Raw genomic sequence first — 20318 nt, forward strand, 5'->3', positions numbered from 1 at the left:
AACAACTCATTGTATAGGAATGTGCTGCCAACCATTGTATTTCAGGAACCTACTACAACTTCTACCGAAAGCTTGTCAACCGCCTTTGCTCTCGACCGGCTGAAGTCACAAGCCTATCAACTGGCTATCAAGACCAGCAGAGGATAAATCTATCTACCGGAAGCTTGTCAACCGCCTTTGCTCTCGACCGGCTGAAGTCACAAGCCTATCAACTGGCTATCAAGACCAGCAGAGGATAAATCTATCTACCGGAAGCTTGTCAACCGCCTTTATCTCTCGACCGGTTGAAGTCACAAGCTTATCGACTGGTTATTCAAACCAGCAGAGGACAAATATCTCTACCGGTAGAATGCCAACTGCCTATCTAGATATCTCGAGACAAGTACCTATGACAAGATGTTCTTTGCAGGATCTTTTATTAAAAGCAGAACCGGCGTTTCAGAAGATTTGTTGACTCCTGCAAATCAAGACAACAGGTTGTACCAAAATGGCAAAAACACAGAATGACTGCAGATAAAGCATTCGACCGTTTATTCCAGTTTTGGACCCTGGAAGTTGTCTGCAGTGTACGATCCTCATGCAGAATCATCAATGCATTTATGAGCATTAAATGTGCATTCAATGCAGCATCAGAACGTTCAAAATAAAGACGTTGATGATTGACCTATATAAAGGGAAGATTGCTCAAACAACAAAAACAAGTCATACGAGACAACGAAGAGAGACAAGCAACTCAGAAAAATTTCAATCACTTGACTAATATCAGAAGTCCTCATCTGATATACTTGAGCACACTTACAAGATCAATCATCTACTGCTCAAATAAACCCTCGCCTACAGTTCACATATCTGATCGTCAAGGATCATCCTAGGGTTTTCAAGCCTCTCGACCGCTCTGCAGTCTGAGAAGCTCAACTCAACTATACTCAGTGTTGAAGAGACTTGAAGCTGCTCTGAAAGCTTCCACCAGTCTGATAAGAACTGAGAATCTTATCTGTGTAAATCTAGGAGTTTCGGATTAGGCATTGGATAAGTCCTAAGTCTGAAGTGGGTGTATTACAAGACGTTGTAATAACCAAAGTCTTCTAGTGAATTCCTTCCTAAGTGGAAGAAGGGGAGACGTAGAAGGATTAAGCCTTCGAACTTCCATAAAATCGTGCTTTAGCATTTACTGCCACTTATCTCACATCCTGCTCATACATTGCATTATAAACTTTGCATCACTAAAACCTCTGAACTATTTCCGCACTATTTAAGTTGTTCAAAACGTTTTAGAAGTTGAGAAAACTGATTAAGTGAACTAAACTTCACTTGATCATTTTAAAGAAGTAGAAGAAAAGTTTCAGAGTGTATTCACCCCCCCCTCTACCCTCTGAACCGATCCCAACATATATATATATATATATATATATATATATATATATTATTTATTGACGATTTTGGATATATATTTTATTTTTTTTCAAAATTTGATTTGAAACAAATTTTTAGACGAATTTAGCTTCATTAAAAATTGTTTATAGTGTTAATCATTATTTTTTCCCTTCTTAGCACAAGTTATGAAACACATTTAATTGTATATATATAATAAAATAAATTTTGTTTTTGTTTTTAGCAATAAAATTTTGACAGGATTTTAATGTAAATGATATGAAACAAATTTAATTGTATATATATATATATATATATATTAAAATAAATTTTATTTTTTAAGTTATAAGATTTTGACATGATTTTACTTGACATGTTTTACTGTAAATGACAAAAACTTCACTTTTATATAGAGATATTTATATTATTATATTATATCAAAACTTTTGATACATTGTGTTTATTGTACACACAAATATAGATGGAGCTAATTTAATCCAAATTAAATTAAATTAAAAATTTAAAACGTATTATTAAATTTAAAAATATGAATAAAAATAAAATATTATTATTAAATTTAAAAATATGAATAAAAATTAAAAGAATTTTTTTTAATTCAACACGTGTCACAGTGTCAGCATGCTGCCTGCTCACACTCTATGACCACAGCTTCCGTGGCGGCGGAGGAGAAGTGATCTCTTCACATTCCTGTCTTGTTTCAAATTTTCAATGATAGCTTCTATGCTCACATTTCTAGCAATTTCTTTCCCAATGTATACCATTAATGTGTTCGAGAGAAAATCATTCTTCATTTTAGTTCTGAACCTTGTTTTCACAATATTCATCGCAGAAATGATCTTTCTATGGTAGCAATAGAAACCGAAAGAATAAGCACAAAGTACGATCACTTTAAAAACGAGGTCGTATGTGACTGACTTGTTAATCTTTACCAACCATTGTCATAACTCTGAAATGGTTGAAATACATGCGCATATATGGTAATTTTGTCAAAATTATATTGGTGAAATCGGTTATATTATATACATATATTATATATACATGCATATATGGTAAAATATCAAAATAGATTGTTATTATATTGAATTTTATATGTGTAACTATAATCTATATCATTTACTTAACATTTATCATATTTATATATAGAGTTTCGATCACATGGGCAACCATCGTGGGCAACTACGTGAGCAACAGCTGACGTGGCTATCACTCATTGGATGTACAAGGTGCCACGTCAGCTGTTGCTCACATAGTTGCCCATGGTGGTTGCCCATGTGATCGAAACTCTAACAGCTGACGTGGTAATCACTCATTGGATGTACAAAGTGTCACGTCAGCTGTTGCTCAAAATAAATCAAATTTTGCCGTGAATAATTCTCCACTGAAAATGTCTCACGATATTAATTATTATCTTTTTTTTCCATTTATAACATTAGTTTTTTTAAGCAAATTCAACCGCCTCGATTATGCAAATTTTCTAAATTTTAATTCTAAAATAGGTAAATTATATAATTTATCGAACATAATTGGGAATCTTCAAAATTCGTTGTTTTAGTATATATAATATATATATATATAATTTATCGAAGATTTTGTATATATATGTATATTTTTTCAAATTTTGATTTGAAGCAAGTTTTTAGGCGAATTTAGCTTCATTAAAATTTTTTTATAGTGTTAACCATTAACTTTTTTCCTTCTTAGCATAAGTCATTTATGAAGAAAATTTAATTATATAAATATAATAAAATAAATTTTATTGTTGTTTTTAGTAGTAAAAGTTTGACGGGAATTTTTTTTGAAATGATTTTAACGGAATTTTACTGTAAATGATAACAACTTCAATTATATATATATAGATATATTATATACATATATATACACACATATATAATAAAATATCAAAATAGATTGTTATTATATTGAATTTTATATATGTATCTATATCATTTACTAATTAACATTTATCATATATAATATATTATATAGTAAATATATCAAAATAAATCAAATTTTACCGTGAATAATGCTCCACTGAAAATGTCTCACAATATTAATTATTATCCTTTTTCCATTTATAACATTAGTCTTTTTAAGCAAATTCAACAGCCTCGATTATGCAAATTTTCTAAATTTTGATTCTAAAATAGGTAAATTATATAATTTATCGAATATTTTATATGTAATAATAATTGGAAATCTTCAAAATTCGTTATTTTAGTATATATACTATATATATATATATATATATCATTTTTCGAAGATTATGGATATATATTTAATGTTTTTCAAAAATTGATTTGAAACAAGTTTTTATATGAATTTAGCTCCATTAAAAATTGTTTATAGTGTTAATCATTAATTTTTTCCCTTCTTAGCATAAGTTATGAAACAAATATAATTGTATATATATAATAAAATAAATTTTATTTTTTTTTTAGCAATAAGATTTTGACAGGATTTTATAATATGAAACAAATTTAATTGTATATATATAATAAAATAATTTTTTTTAGCAATAAAATTTTGATAGGATTTTACTGTAAATGACAAAAACTTCACTTTTATATATACAGATATTATTATTATTATTATTATTATTATTATTATATCAAAACTTTTGATACATTGTGTTTATTGTACACACAGATATAGATGGAGCTAATTTAATCCAAATCCAAATTAAATTAAAAATTTAAAACGTATTATTATTAATTATTAAATTTAAAAATATGAATAAAAATTAAAAGAATCTTTTTTTAATTCAACACGTGTCACAGTGTCGGCATGCAAGCGTTCTTACAAAAGAGTAGCCCTAGGTGGCGTAAGATGGCAGTTGCTTCCTCACACTCTATGACCATGGCTTCCGCGGCGGCGGCGGAGAGGTTATCTTTTTACATTTCTTTCTTGTTTTTGCCTCTGTTGATTGCTAATAATAATAATTTTAAGAAAGCTCGTGATTTTGAGAAGATTATGTTTTTGTTTTAATAAAAAAATTATTGCTTCGAAATAGAGACAAGGATGAATGAAGTGGAATCAAATCTGAAAATTTTCGTGTATTTAATTAGTTTTGGTTTCTGGGCTTTGCAGCATATGATCCCAGCTATTGGTTTTGCCCTAATTTAGTTCTCGCGATGGGTACGATCGCCGATTTTCGACCGTCCGCCGTTCGCGCTCTTCGGAATTTAATGATGGGTGTGATTGAGAGATGGAAGTTAAAAGATGAGGTTGATTTTTTAGAAAAATTACACATAAAATTTCAAAATTTATATCCAAGGGTATGGCCCCTTCCCCCGTTTAGGTCGCTCTACTTGCAGAAAATAATAAAGAGGGCGCCTAGGCAAATCGCTGGTTGCTTTATTTTGAAGAGGTTGGTTTTCGCAGCTATTATTACTTCTTTAACCCTTCAATGTGTCTGATCATCAGAGCTTTTTTTCCCCTGATCAGTATATTTATGTTATGTGCCCATTTCAATTATCTTATTGTTTGTTTTAAATCTGCAAAGCTGTTTATGTTAAGACTCACCACATCGGCTTAACTACGATTTTATGTTGGGAGTGGCACGCCCACGCCCACGCCCGACATACAATTCTCACGCCTTAGCTAGCTTTCCGGGTGATGATAAATCCAAGTCCATGATCTTAACAAGTTATTAGAGTTCAGATTCACCATTTCGCAAGGCTGAAAAAATTTTCCGAAATCCCGAATCCTTCTCATTTTTGTCCTGAAAAAATCTTGATCCGAAATTTTTCCGACCCAAATTTTCGAGATCATTTCCGTACATATGAGAGGGTTCCGGAATCAATCTTTTCTCGAAGGAATTCTGGACCCGAAATAATATTATAATATATTTTTATTAATAATTTTATTAGCATATTGGGCCAAATGTTATTGAGATTCAGCCTATATAACAATTAATTGTGGATTTATTTCAGATAACTGTATTATTTTTTAAATTATCGAATAGTAGAATTCCGAAATAATCCAAAATAACATTTTATTATTGGCTATCTTAAAAAATTAATTAATTAATAATTTATTTAATTCATATTTATAATTATTTAATTAATTAATTAGAATTAGAACAAAATATATAGAATAAGTTATGCAATTTGCTCACCTATTTAACAAATTTATCCATTAATTTGTATCCCAAACATTTTATTAATAATTACCGATCTCTTGACAAAACTTTGAAGCATTGTTCAAAATATTTTAATATTATTATTATGCTTTTAGTCGGTGTTTTCAAAACCGGACCGGTCGGTTCGACCGAAAACCAGTCATTGGTCTGGTCCGGAACACTTCCAAAAACTGTTTTAACGATTGAATTGCTCAGAACCGTTCAAAACCGGTCGAACCAGTCAAGAACCGGTTCCCCGATATTTTGAATTTTTTTTTAATTTTAAAACCTTAATTTAATATTTTATTATATACATACATGATTATTTGTAATTTGTACATCGTTAAAAATATTATTTTAGTATTATTAGAGTTTTTTTAATTAATTAATTTATTAATTAATTTGCAAAAATATGTAACTATAATTAATATTTTGTATATATTTATATCGTTATTTATTTTTCAAACTAGGATGATAAATTTTTTTGTCTATTTTTATACATCTTTTAGGTTTTTAAAATTAAAATTTAAAATATATTATTAATTATATTATATTATATAAACGGTTTTTCGGTTCGACTGTTCGGTTAAAACGGTCCGAGCGGTTGAACAGTTTTTTCAAGATAGGTCAGTTCGATCACCTGTCCGGTTATGAAAACATTGCTTTTAGTTGAAGAATTTTTTAGGAATATAAGTTTCTAAATAGTAATTTTTTTTAAAAAAAATTGATTTTTTGAATAAAACCTTGAACATGAAAAAACATCGTGATATCCTCTACCTAGTTGACGGGATCCCAGAACATTCGGGGTCCGAAAGTATATCGGATACGGGAACGGGAGAAAAAAATCTCCCGATTCTTTTCGGGACGGGAAATGGGTAGGAGGGTCACGAGACAAGTTCCGATCCGATCTTATCCCTACCATTATGTGTTGGGTTGTCCATTAGGCCACCCAATAATTTCTTGTAAACTTGACGTTTGTTCAGTCCTGCGCTTGAGGTGGTTCGTTACATTAGTCTTATATGTAGATTGAGCTAACTTTGGGATGAAATTAGTCGAAAGTCCATAATCTTGATATTTATTATATGATAGACAAGATGATTGTCCTAAATTTCTAGTAGGCATTCGAAAGCAGAACAGTGATTTTTGTTTGTGCACGTACTACATTTGACGCAAATGCCTTCATAAACTTCAAAGAGTTACAAAATTTAGCTTGTGTTCGTTGAATGCCGAGAATAGAAATATAAAGGATTTCATTAAACTTGACTATGTGGGAATATTTCATGCTACCTGTTTGGGCATTGCCTTAATTATACATTTAAGGTTGAACATTCATCAATAAATGTGGCGTCCACTGAAAAAATAATCGACTCGACTTGTATTGATAAATATCCGCCCTTATATGTACATTAGGACAGTGCTCTTACAGGTGACATCAATTGTTGATTTGTTGTTGTGAATCTTTCATTGCCCAAGATAGCCTTGATGTACTCATCTTACTATATTATTAGCTTCTAACTCGTAATAGAGACAGATGTGTAATGGTCTGGTTTTTGTTTTGTCCCTGTTTTTTTTTGTTTTCCAAAAAAATCATCTTTTTAAATTACAGTTTAATCCATTTGTCTTTTTACTTATTTTAATTAGATTATTTCAAATTGCAGTTTAGTCCCTTATTAATTTGACAACTTGGATTGATTTATTACTTCCAAACTTCCGCTGCCCATATTCCATGATGTAGGATGATTATTTAAGTCTGTTTCAAACTGCAACTAGCACTTCTTATCTACTCCTCATCATCATAAATATTGACAGCACTCTGACGAGTTGAAATCAGTAGGTGTTGATAAAAATGTACATTATTGAAATTCTTATTCATTCAGAGTTTCTTTTTTCAAATTTTATGATAACTGGAGTTATATATCCTTCTGGTATCCATCCATGCCTTTCAGTTCGATATCCCCGTGTTATCAATCTATTATTTCATCCGACGAGCCAAGCTGTGCCCAATACTTTATCCACAAACAAGAGTTTCTTTTTCAGTCCAAACCTAATCAAAACCGAGTTCCGTTCCCTCAAATTTTATATCCAATGACGTTCAATATTACTAAAGAAAAAGGTATGATTTCTCAATTCGTAGCAAGCTCTAAATGCACATACCCGTTAGGTCTTAGATCTTGTAATTTTTTTTTGGTTAGTTCTACGATGTTCGAATAAGTCAAGTCTGCGATTGTATTAGTTTCATGATTCTTTTCTTTCTATTTTGATTTCTCTTATTTCTCGTGGAATGGTTGAGCAAAAGAGAAGGACCCTAAGATCTCATGTTATTTAATATGTTTAAAACAAATGCCTTCATAAACTTTGAAGAGATACAAAAATTAACTTGGGATCATTGAAATACGGGAATAGAAAATGCCTTCATTAACTTGGGATCATTGTGGATCCTTCTTTGTTCGAAACTAGTCTTTTATAACTGGATCACCGGGTAACCTTGTCTTCATTTTATGCCTGATATTTCTTCCTTAATGCTCTACATGTGCGTTACGGTAATTTGTCAAGAAATATCCATTTTCCATCATAACGAGGCTTTTTTAACTCGTGGTCCTATCTTTCCAACTGAAGTAATTAATTGTGAATCAATAACGGGTTAATCAGATAATTTCTGGGTAATTTCTCCTTCAATGGACTTCTGTAAATAACTGTGTTTTCTCAAATTTTATGGAATTTTTTGGGAGACGTTGGAGAAGCCTATAATTTTAGAAGCAAACAAATTCATACCAAGTATTCTTTTTATTTAGTGGTTAAATCCAATGAAATTATTCTCTAATGAGAAATCAATGTCTTCCATTTGAAAGGAAAGAGTTTATTAGTTGAAAAAAATCGTGATGTAGGAGAAATAGATATTTACGACAAATGGAGTGGATTTTCAAGAAGCCATACCCGTCTCTCCCCTGATACTTCATACAGTTTTGAGTGCTGTGATGAGTCTTATAAACTCTATTTTTTCCTTATACAGAGTTCCTTTGAGTAACTGCTCCACGTTTAAAGATTCTTAAGACACATCAGCATTATCATTAAGTCTGGCAAACTTAGAAACATTTTTGGTCTGCATCAAAGAAAGGTGTTAGGAATTAGGAAACCGGCAAACACTGCCCCATCCCACACTCTATTTGCTACAAAAGGAGTGTTTTCTTGAGCAGCCATACCCGTCTATCCTGTAATACCTCATACAGTTGAGAGTTCTCTAATGATGTAATACAAATTCTATTTCTTCCTTGTGCAAAGTACCGTTGAGTAACCGCCTCTCCACCTTTGAACATTCTTAAATACTTCAGCATTATCATTAACTCCAAGTGTTCTCGTGGATAGCAAATATGGTGAAATTTCCAACTCGTGAGATGTTGTAAAGAAGGTGGTCCGCATGCTCTCTGTGTCCGAGTTGGTGTGTGTTATGCCGGCAAGAGGTGGAGACATATTTTTATTCATTGTCCTTTTGCGAGCTATCTTTGGATCAAGGCACCGGAGGAGTTGGGCCTCGTTTGGGTGATTCCGAGAACGACGAAGGATTTATTTGGAGCGGACAAGGGTTAGAATTTTATGGACGGTGGTGGTTCATTGTATTTGTGCGTCCGTTTGGTTGGAGAGGAAAATGACGATTTTTGACAATTTAGAGAAGACTTCGGAAGATTGCCGGGACGATATAATTTAGGGTCCATAGCTGGATCAAGGAGCATATGGAGCTAACGATTTTTTCCTTTTGAAATTTATCTGGGAATTGATGTTTTCATTGTTGATAATACGTTGAGGGTTTTGCGTTAGTCGCACGGACCACTTGTCCATTTTTTGTAATTATTATTTTTATCAGTATACTATAATATAATATATTTTCCTATCGAAAATAAAATAAAACACTGCTCCATCCCACGCGCCCACCCTCAAATGCATCCTCCTTAAATTTGTTTTTGTGCCTTTCACCCTCCTAATTACTTGAGAAATTGGGTTTTAAAATACTGCTTTCTTTCTATACACAAAACTCCTAAGTCCTAGCCTCCAAAGAATTCTTATTATGTCCTATTATCACCTTATGAACTCGTGAAATTTCTTAGTTTGTAAAAAATCGCATGATGTAAAATCATACGTAGTGATTACGTATGATTTTAAAATACTGCTTTCTTTCTATACACAAGACTCCTAAGTCCTAACCACCAAATAATTTTTATTATGTTCTATTATCACCTTGTGATCTCGTGAAATTTCTTAGATTGTAAAAAATCGCATGATGTAAAATCATACGTAGTGATTACCACCTAGAGCATACGTTGCTATTTTTCAAAACCAATAAATCTTTTTTATTCTATTGTTATCGCGGAGTTGCTTTATTTTTAACCTCTGCATTCAGGTTTCACCATAAGCTCCATTTACATCACAACTTCAGTCATGCTAGTGACAGGCAACTCTTGAGAAATTTTCAGTGACTAGGGATACTTGAAAACTAGTTAAAGATGAACTGGGGGATTGGATTGAGTCTTTTCGAGTAACTGGCTCCTGATACATGAAATTGAGGTTTTTATTCACATTTAAAATTATATATAAAATATTAGATAATAGATTAAGTTAATTGATGGTATTCATCATTGAGTTAAAATTCTGTAAGGCTGTTTAGATGAAGCCATGAAATAAAAAGGGCAGGAAATGCCTGAAGCTCAATGTAATTGTGTAACGTGTGCATTTATTGTTCGACCTCAAGTGTGTTGCTTTGTTATTGATCACATTACTATATTTATAATATACAATAAGTCTATAATGAATTATATGCAGTTTTTCAAATTTAGATGTATTTTATTATATCTTTTATAGGAAGTTTCAACACTGTCAATGCACACTCGTGCTAATAAACATACATATGCTTGTATAAGACATTTTTGTCCAATTGTTCAAGCAATGTTTTCCGAGACTTCTGATTTGACAAAATCTTACCTTAGTTGAGTGAGAGTCGTGTTTTGCCAAACTTGGTTATATTTTTTGTTGTGTTCTAAGAAGTAAGAAATGTTTGCAAATTATGAATTGGGAATGATTAAATAATTTCCAATACATAGATATTGGAAAAATTGTCATTTCCGTAGTAAATTATTGGTGCATTACTCGCTTCGAGTTGATTCCAATCATTTTCTGTCATAAAGATATGACCATTGGTATGGTGAAGCAAGATAGGTAATGAAATTGGAAAGTTAAATTTGGTCGTCAAACTTTTAATCGTTTATGTTTCTTTGCCTCTTCGATTGTCTAAAATTACTATATTTACAATTTCTATTTTAAGTATATTTTTAGATTGAAAAAATGGCACTCTCCATTAAGTAATATAATCAAATTAATGATTTTTGAACATAATTTTATTTCTCGTCTTCAGCATTCCAAAGACATTGTGGTGCTTTTTATTAAAAAGTTTTTTTAATGATCGTTTCTTGTTTGGGGGCAGGGAGGGGAGTGGATTGTTTATGGCCCAAAATCCAAATCCAAATCCTAATCTTGCCTGTAAATTAATGATGAAGTGGCAATGAATGGGAACAATTCTATGCAATGCTTTGACATGTATGATAATCAGTGGATGTCCAGATTTACGTTCTGTTGTAATCAGTGCACTATTCATTACCGTATCACTTTCCCATTGTAGTCTTATCTGGCTGAATTCTCTACCCCTTCATCTATGGCACATACGAAAAAAATAAATTTTTAATCTTAAGATTTTGATCCACATTTGGAGCTCGTAATTGAACTTAAACTTTTTGCCAATAAATTCATCGTTTCTTATTTTTGATACTCTATTTAAAATTTTAAATGAACTTGATTGCATTTTGTTCTTGTTTGTACTTGCGCCTATTTGTTTGTTTATGTTACTGAAACTGTTTTTTTGGGATCAAATTGCATAGAGCTTATTGAAGGTTTTGCTTTTATCCCTTTTCTCCTCTTCAAGAGATCAAGGGCAATCTATGAGAATTTATCATTACATAAGGTTATAGATCTGGAAGAAAGTTTGAGGCTCTGACCAAACTTGGAAGTCTTGATAAAAGGAATTTTTTTATAAAAAAATTTGTGATTTGAACAATCATGTGTTAGAGATACAGATTGCTGTTTGTATCTTATTGAAATCATGAAATCCTCACCATCAAAGTGAGCTGACAGTTTTCGCTTTTGTTTGTGTTACTTATGTATGCGGAATAACGACTGTGGATGCAACCACCCGATTGATTATTGGTTTTAAACGGTTATTAGGATACTAAATTTTGAAATCCAGTGGTCACTTGATATAATCTGTTATTTTGATGGTATTTAAAGGTCTATGTTAGTAATTTTTTTATGTAAGAATTTATACAGTGATTTATTTTCTTGTCTGGCACGTTGAGAATTTTGATGGATTAGTGTTGATTTGTCTGAATTGTTTGTTGTTTATTACAGTTCTCGACGAGTTTTAGGTTCCCCACTTCTTAGACCATGTCCTTGAGAAAGATTTGGATAAAATGCATTGTTTGCGAAACATTGTGAACCTTGTTGGTGGCAAACCAATAACATGTCTTTTTTGTTGTTAATGCTGTCGTAGGTGGTAAAGGTTTTGTGTATGGGGGTGATAATAATCTGTCAAAGTCTATAATGTTCTACTTGTGGAAGATCCCTGGTTATGCATCCATTTTCCAAACCAGGGAAGAGTTGTGTGTTTGTATCGCATTTTCTTTCTTGCTTAGCCTAGGTGTCAAAAGTGGGTATCAAGAGTGTCGGTGGCCTTCCTATCTGCTAGTAACTTTGCTTCTTTGATAGTTCTTTTTATCAACGTGTAACAGAAGTCCAAAAGCTGTTTTTTCCCTTTCATCGTTTCATGTTCCTGCATATCTGCGTTGTTTGTAATATTTATTTGCTGACAAGACTGCCATCTGCTTGACAAGATCCTAAATTGCCATGGCCATCTGAAGTAAGAGGTTAGTGTGACTAACATGGTGATCCTTCGATCTAGTCAACCGGTGATGTTTTTGAGTTTTGCAGTTATCATATGCTAGAACTGCCATACTTTGTTGAAGATCCTCACTGATGATTTACTCTGTTATTACGTTTCCTCTAATTACTGAAAAAGTTGGCTGGGATCAGCAAAGAAAATATTTACCATCTAACTTGTGCTTGATGATTTGCAGTGACGATTCATCTTTGGTGTACATGAGCTAGAGTGCATGCTATTTTTTCCCCTTCTGAGAATACATTTTGACGGCATTGTTTTATTTCTTGGCATGTAGGTGGGCGTTGCAGCTGCAAAAATTAGTGACATCTTCAAAGATGGCATCCAACGATATAATAAATGTTTGTGATTATGGCATTCAGATTGATCACTGAAGAAGAATGTCAAATGTAACCACTGTGGCAAAATAGTAAGCGGTTTCCATCGCCTTAAATGCCATTTAGGAGCAGTTGGAAAAGATGTAAAGCCTTGCTTAAAGGTTCCAGTCGATGTGAAAGAAGTATTTGAGGCAGTATTGCTTGAAAAGAAAATTAATAATTTGAAGAGAAATTTGAGCCCTCCAAAGGGTAATGTCAACATCGATATAGCAGACACTGAATCTGATAAATCTGAAGGGGACTGTCTATTAGAAAACTCGGTGGTTAAAAGTGGGCTTCTTTGTCCAATAAAAGAATGTGTTCGAAGTTGGCACCAGTGGTCCTGAAGATTCATCGGAGAGGGAGGTAAAAAAAAGTGTAAGTAGGTTCTTCTATGGATCAGGCCATCAAAATATGCAACTATATGTCGAGGAAATGGGAAAAACATGGAAAACTACTGGTTGCAGCATCTTGTTAGATGGTTGGATTGATTCAGGTGGTCGAAATCTTTACAATCATAGGATATTTCACCTTTAGTGGACAATGTTGATGACATGCAATTATTCCTTGATGAAGTTCTTTCGGAGTTTCGAAAAAAAGCTGAGAAGTGTTTCCTAAAAACAATTTTAAACACAATCTATATGTTCAATTTCTGCTTCTATGGAAATAGTTGACAAGCGACTCGTGGAGATGTACAAGCACGTGAGTTGTGTCTAAAATGTATTAGAGAAGGCTAGGATTATCTTAGAATTTGTTAGGAATCATGTTTGTGCCTTGAAACATTTCAAATCTTCTGTTTGCATTCAGAACCCTTGTAGACCATCCAAATGTAAAGTTTTTATGATTCTATAATTTATCGACGTTTAACTGTCTGTATTGATTATATCATTTTATTTAATTTTCGCTATGATTTTGAATTTTAAATAAATTTAATGGTATGATTTAAAAAATTTTAGAAAAAAATGTCATCAAGAATTTTTCTTGCGTGTCCTCTTAATCAAAACTTTAATATAAATATTTTTAATATGTTATATTTGCTTTTATGAAATTAGTTGGCAAGCGACGAGTGAAGAAGTAAAAACATGTGTTTTGGACTGTAAGTGCATCCACTTGCATGAGTTGCATTGAAAATGCATTGGCGAAGGCTAGGATTATCATAGATTTTGTGCGGAATTCATTTCTGTGCTTTAAAACATTTCAAAACATGTGCTTGCATTTTAAAACATTTTGTACCATATTTAACACTGGACAGTATGGTTTCAAAAAAGTAAATGTTTTGTTTGTTTTCTGACTAGAAAATCTCGGAAATGTCGACTTTAACTGAAGACAAACAAGTTGTTGGCTTGGTTAAAAGCTCTCTTCTGGAAAGAGACGACAATGACTTTGAAGGCATCTATGCGGCCTCTTATCCGTGCATTAGACTTTTTGCATGAGAACTACAATAAGCCGCAAATTAGTTTCGTCTCCAAAATAATATCTCAGGCCAAGGGAAAAATCAAAGAGGGGTGTAACCATATGGAGTCTCAGTACATGCCGTATTGGATAGTAATTGACGAGATTGGGAAGAATCACCTCCACATTTCCCTTCATTTTGCTGGTTGTTTTAATTGATGTAAAAATTTGGGATAATTGCATATACTACCCCTGTGAAATCATGAAATTGCTAAAAATCACCTATGACTATAAGCCCCTTGTGTTTTCAAATTTTGTGCACAAATACCCCTGAAAATATGTACGGATAAGGGGTTATAGCTCAAATTTTGAAAACACAGGGAGATATGTGCTTAAGATTAAAAAATACAGGGAGCTAGTAGATCATTATTTTTTCATAGGGGGTTTTTAGCAATCTCGATATTTCACAGGGGTAATGTATGTAATTACCCCTAAAAATTTTATAAAATCTCACATACTGATGTTATTAATTTTAATTTTATTGTAAATTTGAAATAGAAAAAAATATGTTTATATAGAGATTATTATGTATGAGAATAGTGTTTGTATAGAGTTTATTTTAATAGAGATGAAAGTGTGTAGACATAAATTTAATGTCCACCCAAATCTTTAGCATGAACCAAAGACAATTATTGACATTTTATTGTTGTACCTTATGTTTTAATTCTTGTGCTTAATAGAATTCCATGGAGTCTTTAAAAGTCTATCGATATTTTGAATACCTCTAGCTTTTTGTAAAATTTTTAAAATTCAAGTTTGAATAGTGCATGACTTTTTAAAACTTTACAAATGTTCATCTTGAATACTACAAATAAAAGTCTAGATTGAATATTTCTAAACTTTTAAACTCCACAAAAGTCATTAAAACTTCATAACCAATACACCCCCTTAAATTTTTGTGTGTTCATATATATATGTATGATAACATATGTTTTGCTTAACATAACGATATTATGGCTCGACTAACCTAAAAATATAAAAATTTAATTAAATATCTATATTGAAAAATTGCATATATCACCCTTGTGAAATCTCGTGTTCACTGATAACCTCTTGTGAAATTTTTTTGAGCTAAAAACCCCTTGTGTTTTTGGATCGGTAGCACGCGTACCCCTCCTGCTATGTTTTGTGGCTCACGCGCTCTTAGATGCGAAAATGCAAGTTTTTTTTTATAAATTTGGTCCAAAATACCCTTAAATGTCACCCAATCTGATCGGCCATTGAACCAGTTACCTTTATCTTCTCCGATCACAACTCCGCCCAGCCGTATTTCCGATGTCCCTTGCTTGCTTTAGACTCCTCTTCACCTCTCCCACAAGCCTCGACATTTTTCCTTTCATTTTCTTCCCTCAATCTGTCGAGCTCCAGCTCTAATCTTACGCAGGTACTCACCATGAAGCCGACTGGTTTTCCTTCATTTTCGACCAACTCCGACCACCAATCTTCCAAAGAAACCCCGATAGGTGACCCTCTTGTCCAGACGAACAAAACGTACACATCAATTTTTCCGATCCGTACTTCCTTTGGGAAAATAAGATAGGGGCAATTTCGTCATTTTTTTTATTATACTAAAATTTTGAATGGTATGCGTGTGCTGTAAATGTGAAATCATAGGGAGTTATTAGCTCAAAAAATTTTCACAAGGGGTTATCAGCGAACACGGAATTTTACATGGGTGATATATGCAATTTCCCCTATCTATATTGATTATATTATTTCATTTAATTTTGCTCATAATTTTGAGTTTTTGTATTGATTTTTTATATTTAGTCATTACTACTTTTTATCATATTAAATAAAGGGGAAATTGCATATATTACCCTTGTGAAATCCCGGGTTTGCTGATACCCCATATGAAAGTTTTTTAAGCTAATAACCCTTGGAATTCTAGATATGTAGCAAACAAACCTTTACAGTTAAAAAAATGACGAAAATAACCCAACATAAAAAAATGATTAAATTAATTTTTTTATAATTTTATATTTAATTGAATAAAATAATCAAATTTTAGTTAAATGACTATTAAACTTATATATAATTATTTTATATTAATATTTTCATTTTTTAAGCAGGGGCGTTTTCGTTATTTTTTCGTTATTTTTAACTAAAAAGGGTGTTCATGATACATATCTAGAATCACAGGGGGTTATTAGCTTAAAAAATTTTCGTAGGGGATTATCAGCAAACGTGGGATTACACAGGGGTAATATATGTGATTTTTCCTTAAATAAATATAATTTAATTTTTTATAATGTTACGTTTTTTAACTTTTTAAAGAGTGTCGTCGTGAATATATGGTGTATTGATTTTTCATAAATCGTTGTTATATGTATCTTAATTACAACCTTGATATAAATTTATTTAACATATTCTAAAAATAATTAACATTTTTAATCAAAATTTATTCATCGACAATGACAAAAAAAATTTGAATTTTTTGAAAATTTTTAATTTTTAAAAATGTTGATAGAAAAATAATATATAATTTTTCTAGATATCTTTTTGTATTATTTTTAAGTAAGAGTTTCATTCAATTAAGCCAAAGAAGTCAATTTATCCACAAGATTGATATCTCCATTTGACATAAATATTTTTATATAACAATTTTTACAATAATATTTAAAATCTAAATATATTCATTTTTTTAGTACAAAATCTAAATATATTCATTATATCATCTCAATAATTTTATATAATTTTTATATACTAATTTATGTGCATCGCACGAGTGAAATACTAATAATAAATCAACAACACAAATGATAACATGAACCCTATTAATGTTCGGCTAAAAATTAGGAAAAACCCAATTTAACAATTTTAAATTAAAAAAAACCTATGAAATTCTTCGATTATGGCCTTCACTTTCTTTTGAAAGCATATCACAACCAACTCATCTTTCATTCGATTATTATAGCCTTCACTTTCTTTTGAACGCATATCACAACCAACTCATCGCGGAAAGATAGAACAAAAAAAAAAAAATAGCGATTAAAAAAAAAAAAAAGAAATAGGGGACTTGAATCAAAGAGAGAACATTTTCTTTCTTTTTTTTTTTTTCAAGAATAATCTTGACTTGAATGACTCGATTTTTTGCATCAAAGAAAAAATCGATTTTGGATTTGAGATTTGATGACTCAATTTTTTTTTTTTTTTTGGCTTTGGTAAAACGATTTGCTGCACACGACGGTTCGAGTCAACGGATCCGAGGTGGGTCGTGGGTTTAGTCGGACATAGGGGTGCAAACGAACCGAATCGAGCCGAATAATGGTAAAATTCTAAGGCTCAAATTCGGCTCGATAAGAGTATATTCTTCGAGTTCGAGCTCGATTTGAAGTTCGATAATTTCAAATATTTTGTCTCGAGCTCGGCTCGAAATGAAGTTCGAGTTCGAGTTCGGCTCGAAATATTCGAACCTATTCGTGAACTATTCGAATATTATGGTTCGAAAAGCTCGAAATATTCGAAAAAAGTTCGAAATGTATATATATTTATTATATAATTATATTATATTAATTAAATATTAAGGTTCGCGAACTATCGAACAGTATAATTTCGGCTCGAGCTCGGCTCGAAAAAAAGTTCGAACATGTTCGAATTCGGCTCGAGTTCGATAAGCTCGAATACAAATTAAATATTTATCGAACGAGCTCGTAAAGCTCACGAACAGGTTCAGTTCGTTTGCACCCCTAGTCGGACCCATGTACATATATGACATATTATATTTAATATATATATTGTATATACACACAATATATAAATATAAAAATATAAATATTATATGTATATATAATATATGTATAGTTTTGATCTCCACACTCTACTAGTTTACACCATAGTTTATAAAAAATCCGTGGACGACTGATAACACAGTAGTTTAGCAATCTCTATAAAAAGGGCGAATCCAAGATTATATATTTGGCGGGTCGGCCTGTCCACACATACAATCTCAAAAAAATAATTATTATATATGTTTGATATAAATTTCAATAAAATAAATAAATTAATTTTAAAAATAAATAGAATACTTAAAGACAATATTTGTATAGTACTATAAAAGAGAAGCCAAAAGTTCCTTGAAATATATACTCAATTAAGTATCAATTAACATTTTCTAACTCAAAGAAATTCGACGTTCTTTCAAATTTTCAAAATTTTCAATGATAGCTTCTATGCTCACATTTCTAGCAATTTCTTTCTCAATGTATACCATTAATGTGTTCGAGAGAAAATCATCTTCCATTTTAGTTCTGAACCTTGTTTTCACAATATTCATCGCAGAAAATGATCTTTCTATGGTAGCAATAGAAACCATAAGAATGAGCATAAGTACGATCACTTTAAAAAACGAGGTCATATGTGATTGACTCGTTAATCTTCACCAACCATTGTCATAACTCTGAATTGGTCAAAATACATGCGCATATATGGTAATTTTTTCAAAATTATATTGGTGAAATCGGTTATATTATATACCTATATATAGGGGTGTGAAACGGTCGGTCTGGTTCGGTTTTTCATAATTACGGTTTAGTTTTTCGGTCTACTGTTTTTTAAATGTCTAATCCAATAACCAAACCATTTAATTACGGTCTGGTTCGATTTTATAGTACTACGGTCGGTTTTGCGGTTTTATAAACAAATTCAATTGATCAATGATGTATCATTTTCCAAGTTATAAATTGGTAATTTAAATTCAGTTTAGTTAGGTTTTATGAGTTTGCAATTATAAAATTTGATAAAAATTTGTTTTTATCGTTTGTCCAATTATGCCAGTTATACATTAAATTATTTTAAAATGTATACAAATATCTTATAATAAAATTTTTAGTAAATTTATAATTAGTTATAAAAATTTAATGCATAAAACATATATACAAATAAATATACAACAATTTATAATTAAATTATTAAAGTTATATTCACCTAGCAATAGTCTAAATATAAATAAAACATTTATTTTATTAAAGTACGGTTTAAACGGTCGGTTTGATTTCGAAGTACATAAAACCGTAACCAAAGCATAATAATTTTGATTTTAAGTTATAAAACCAAAATTATAAATTCAGATTATGGTTCGGTTTGGTTTTCGGGTTTGACCATATTATGCACACCCCTACATATAAAATATATGCATACATATATGGTAAAATATCAAAATAGATTGTTATTATATTGAATTTTATATATGTATCTATATCATTTACTTAACATTTATCATATATATATAGTAAATATATCAAAATAAATCAAATTTTACCGTGAATAATGCTCCACTGAAAATGTCTCACAATATTAATTATTATCCTTTTTCCATTTATAACATTAGTCTTTTTAAGCAAATTCAACTGCCTCGATTAGGGAATGTTCAATGGTGAAAGAATGTTGGTGTGATGAAGTTGGTAACTTCATTGCATGATGATGTCAGCGATGATAACTTCATTGCTTGGTTCTGCGAAGGTGAGATGATGTTGTGAAGAGGATGTTGAAATATTAATTTTTTATTTAATTAAATATATTTTTATTTAAACACAAAATAAATTTGCACAATAAAAAAAATTAAAATTACACATAAAATAAATTTTAAATATTATAGAAAATTAAAAAATAAATGAAACTAAAAAATTTATAAATTATAAAGCAAATTATCAACAACAAAATAAATACACAAAAATATATTTTTTATTATTAATTTTGTAAATTTTAATTTTTAAAATTATTTTTAATAATTTAAAAGGCCAGATTAATTTGGACAGTTGGAGATAACCATAGATCAGTTTCAAATTTTCAAACAAAATTAAAAAAAATAAAAAAAACAAGTAATTGGTGTGCTTCACCGTGCGGAGACCCTCCGCCTGGGGCCCACCACTTCATTGCACCTGGATAACATCCGCGTGCAGCAATTTCGACCCTTGGAAGGGGCGAGAAATGAAGTGAGGCGAGGAAACCCACTTCATCGTTGGGCTTTCTCCCCCCTTGAGGATGGCCTTATGCAAATTTTCTT

The 20318-nt window shown here is 31.2% G+C and overlaps 1 long non-coding RNA gene across 1 annotated transcript; it reads left to right on the plus strand.

The window, feature by feature from the left end:
- Nucleotides 1-4168: 4168 nt before the first annotated feature.
- Nucleotides 4169-13563, plus strand: LOC140880906 (uncharacterized). Its single transcript, XR_012149735.1, has 3 exons — nucleotides 4169-4274; nucleotides 4480-4759; nucleotides 12784-13563. It is a non-coding gene; the product is annotated as an uncharacterized lncRNA (long non-coding RNA).
- The last annotated feature ends 6755 nt before the right edge of the window (nucleotides 13564-20318 follow it).

Source organism: Henckelia pumila, chromosome 2 (assembly GCF_033568475.1).
Source record: "Henckelia pumila isolate YLH828 chromosome 2, ASM3356847v2, whole genome shotgun sequence".
Lineage (NCBI taxonomy): Eukaryota > Viridiplantae > Streptophyta > Magnoliopsida > Lamiales > Gesneriaceae > Henckelia > Henckelia pumila.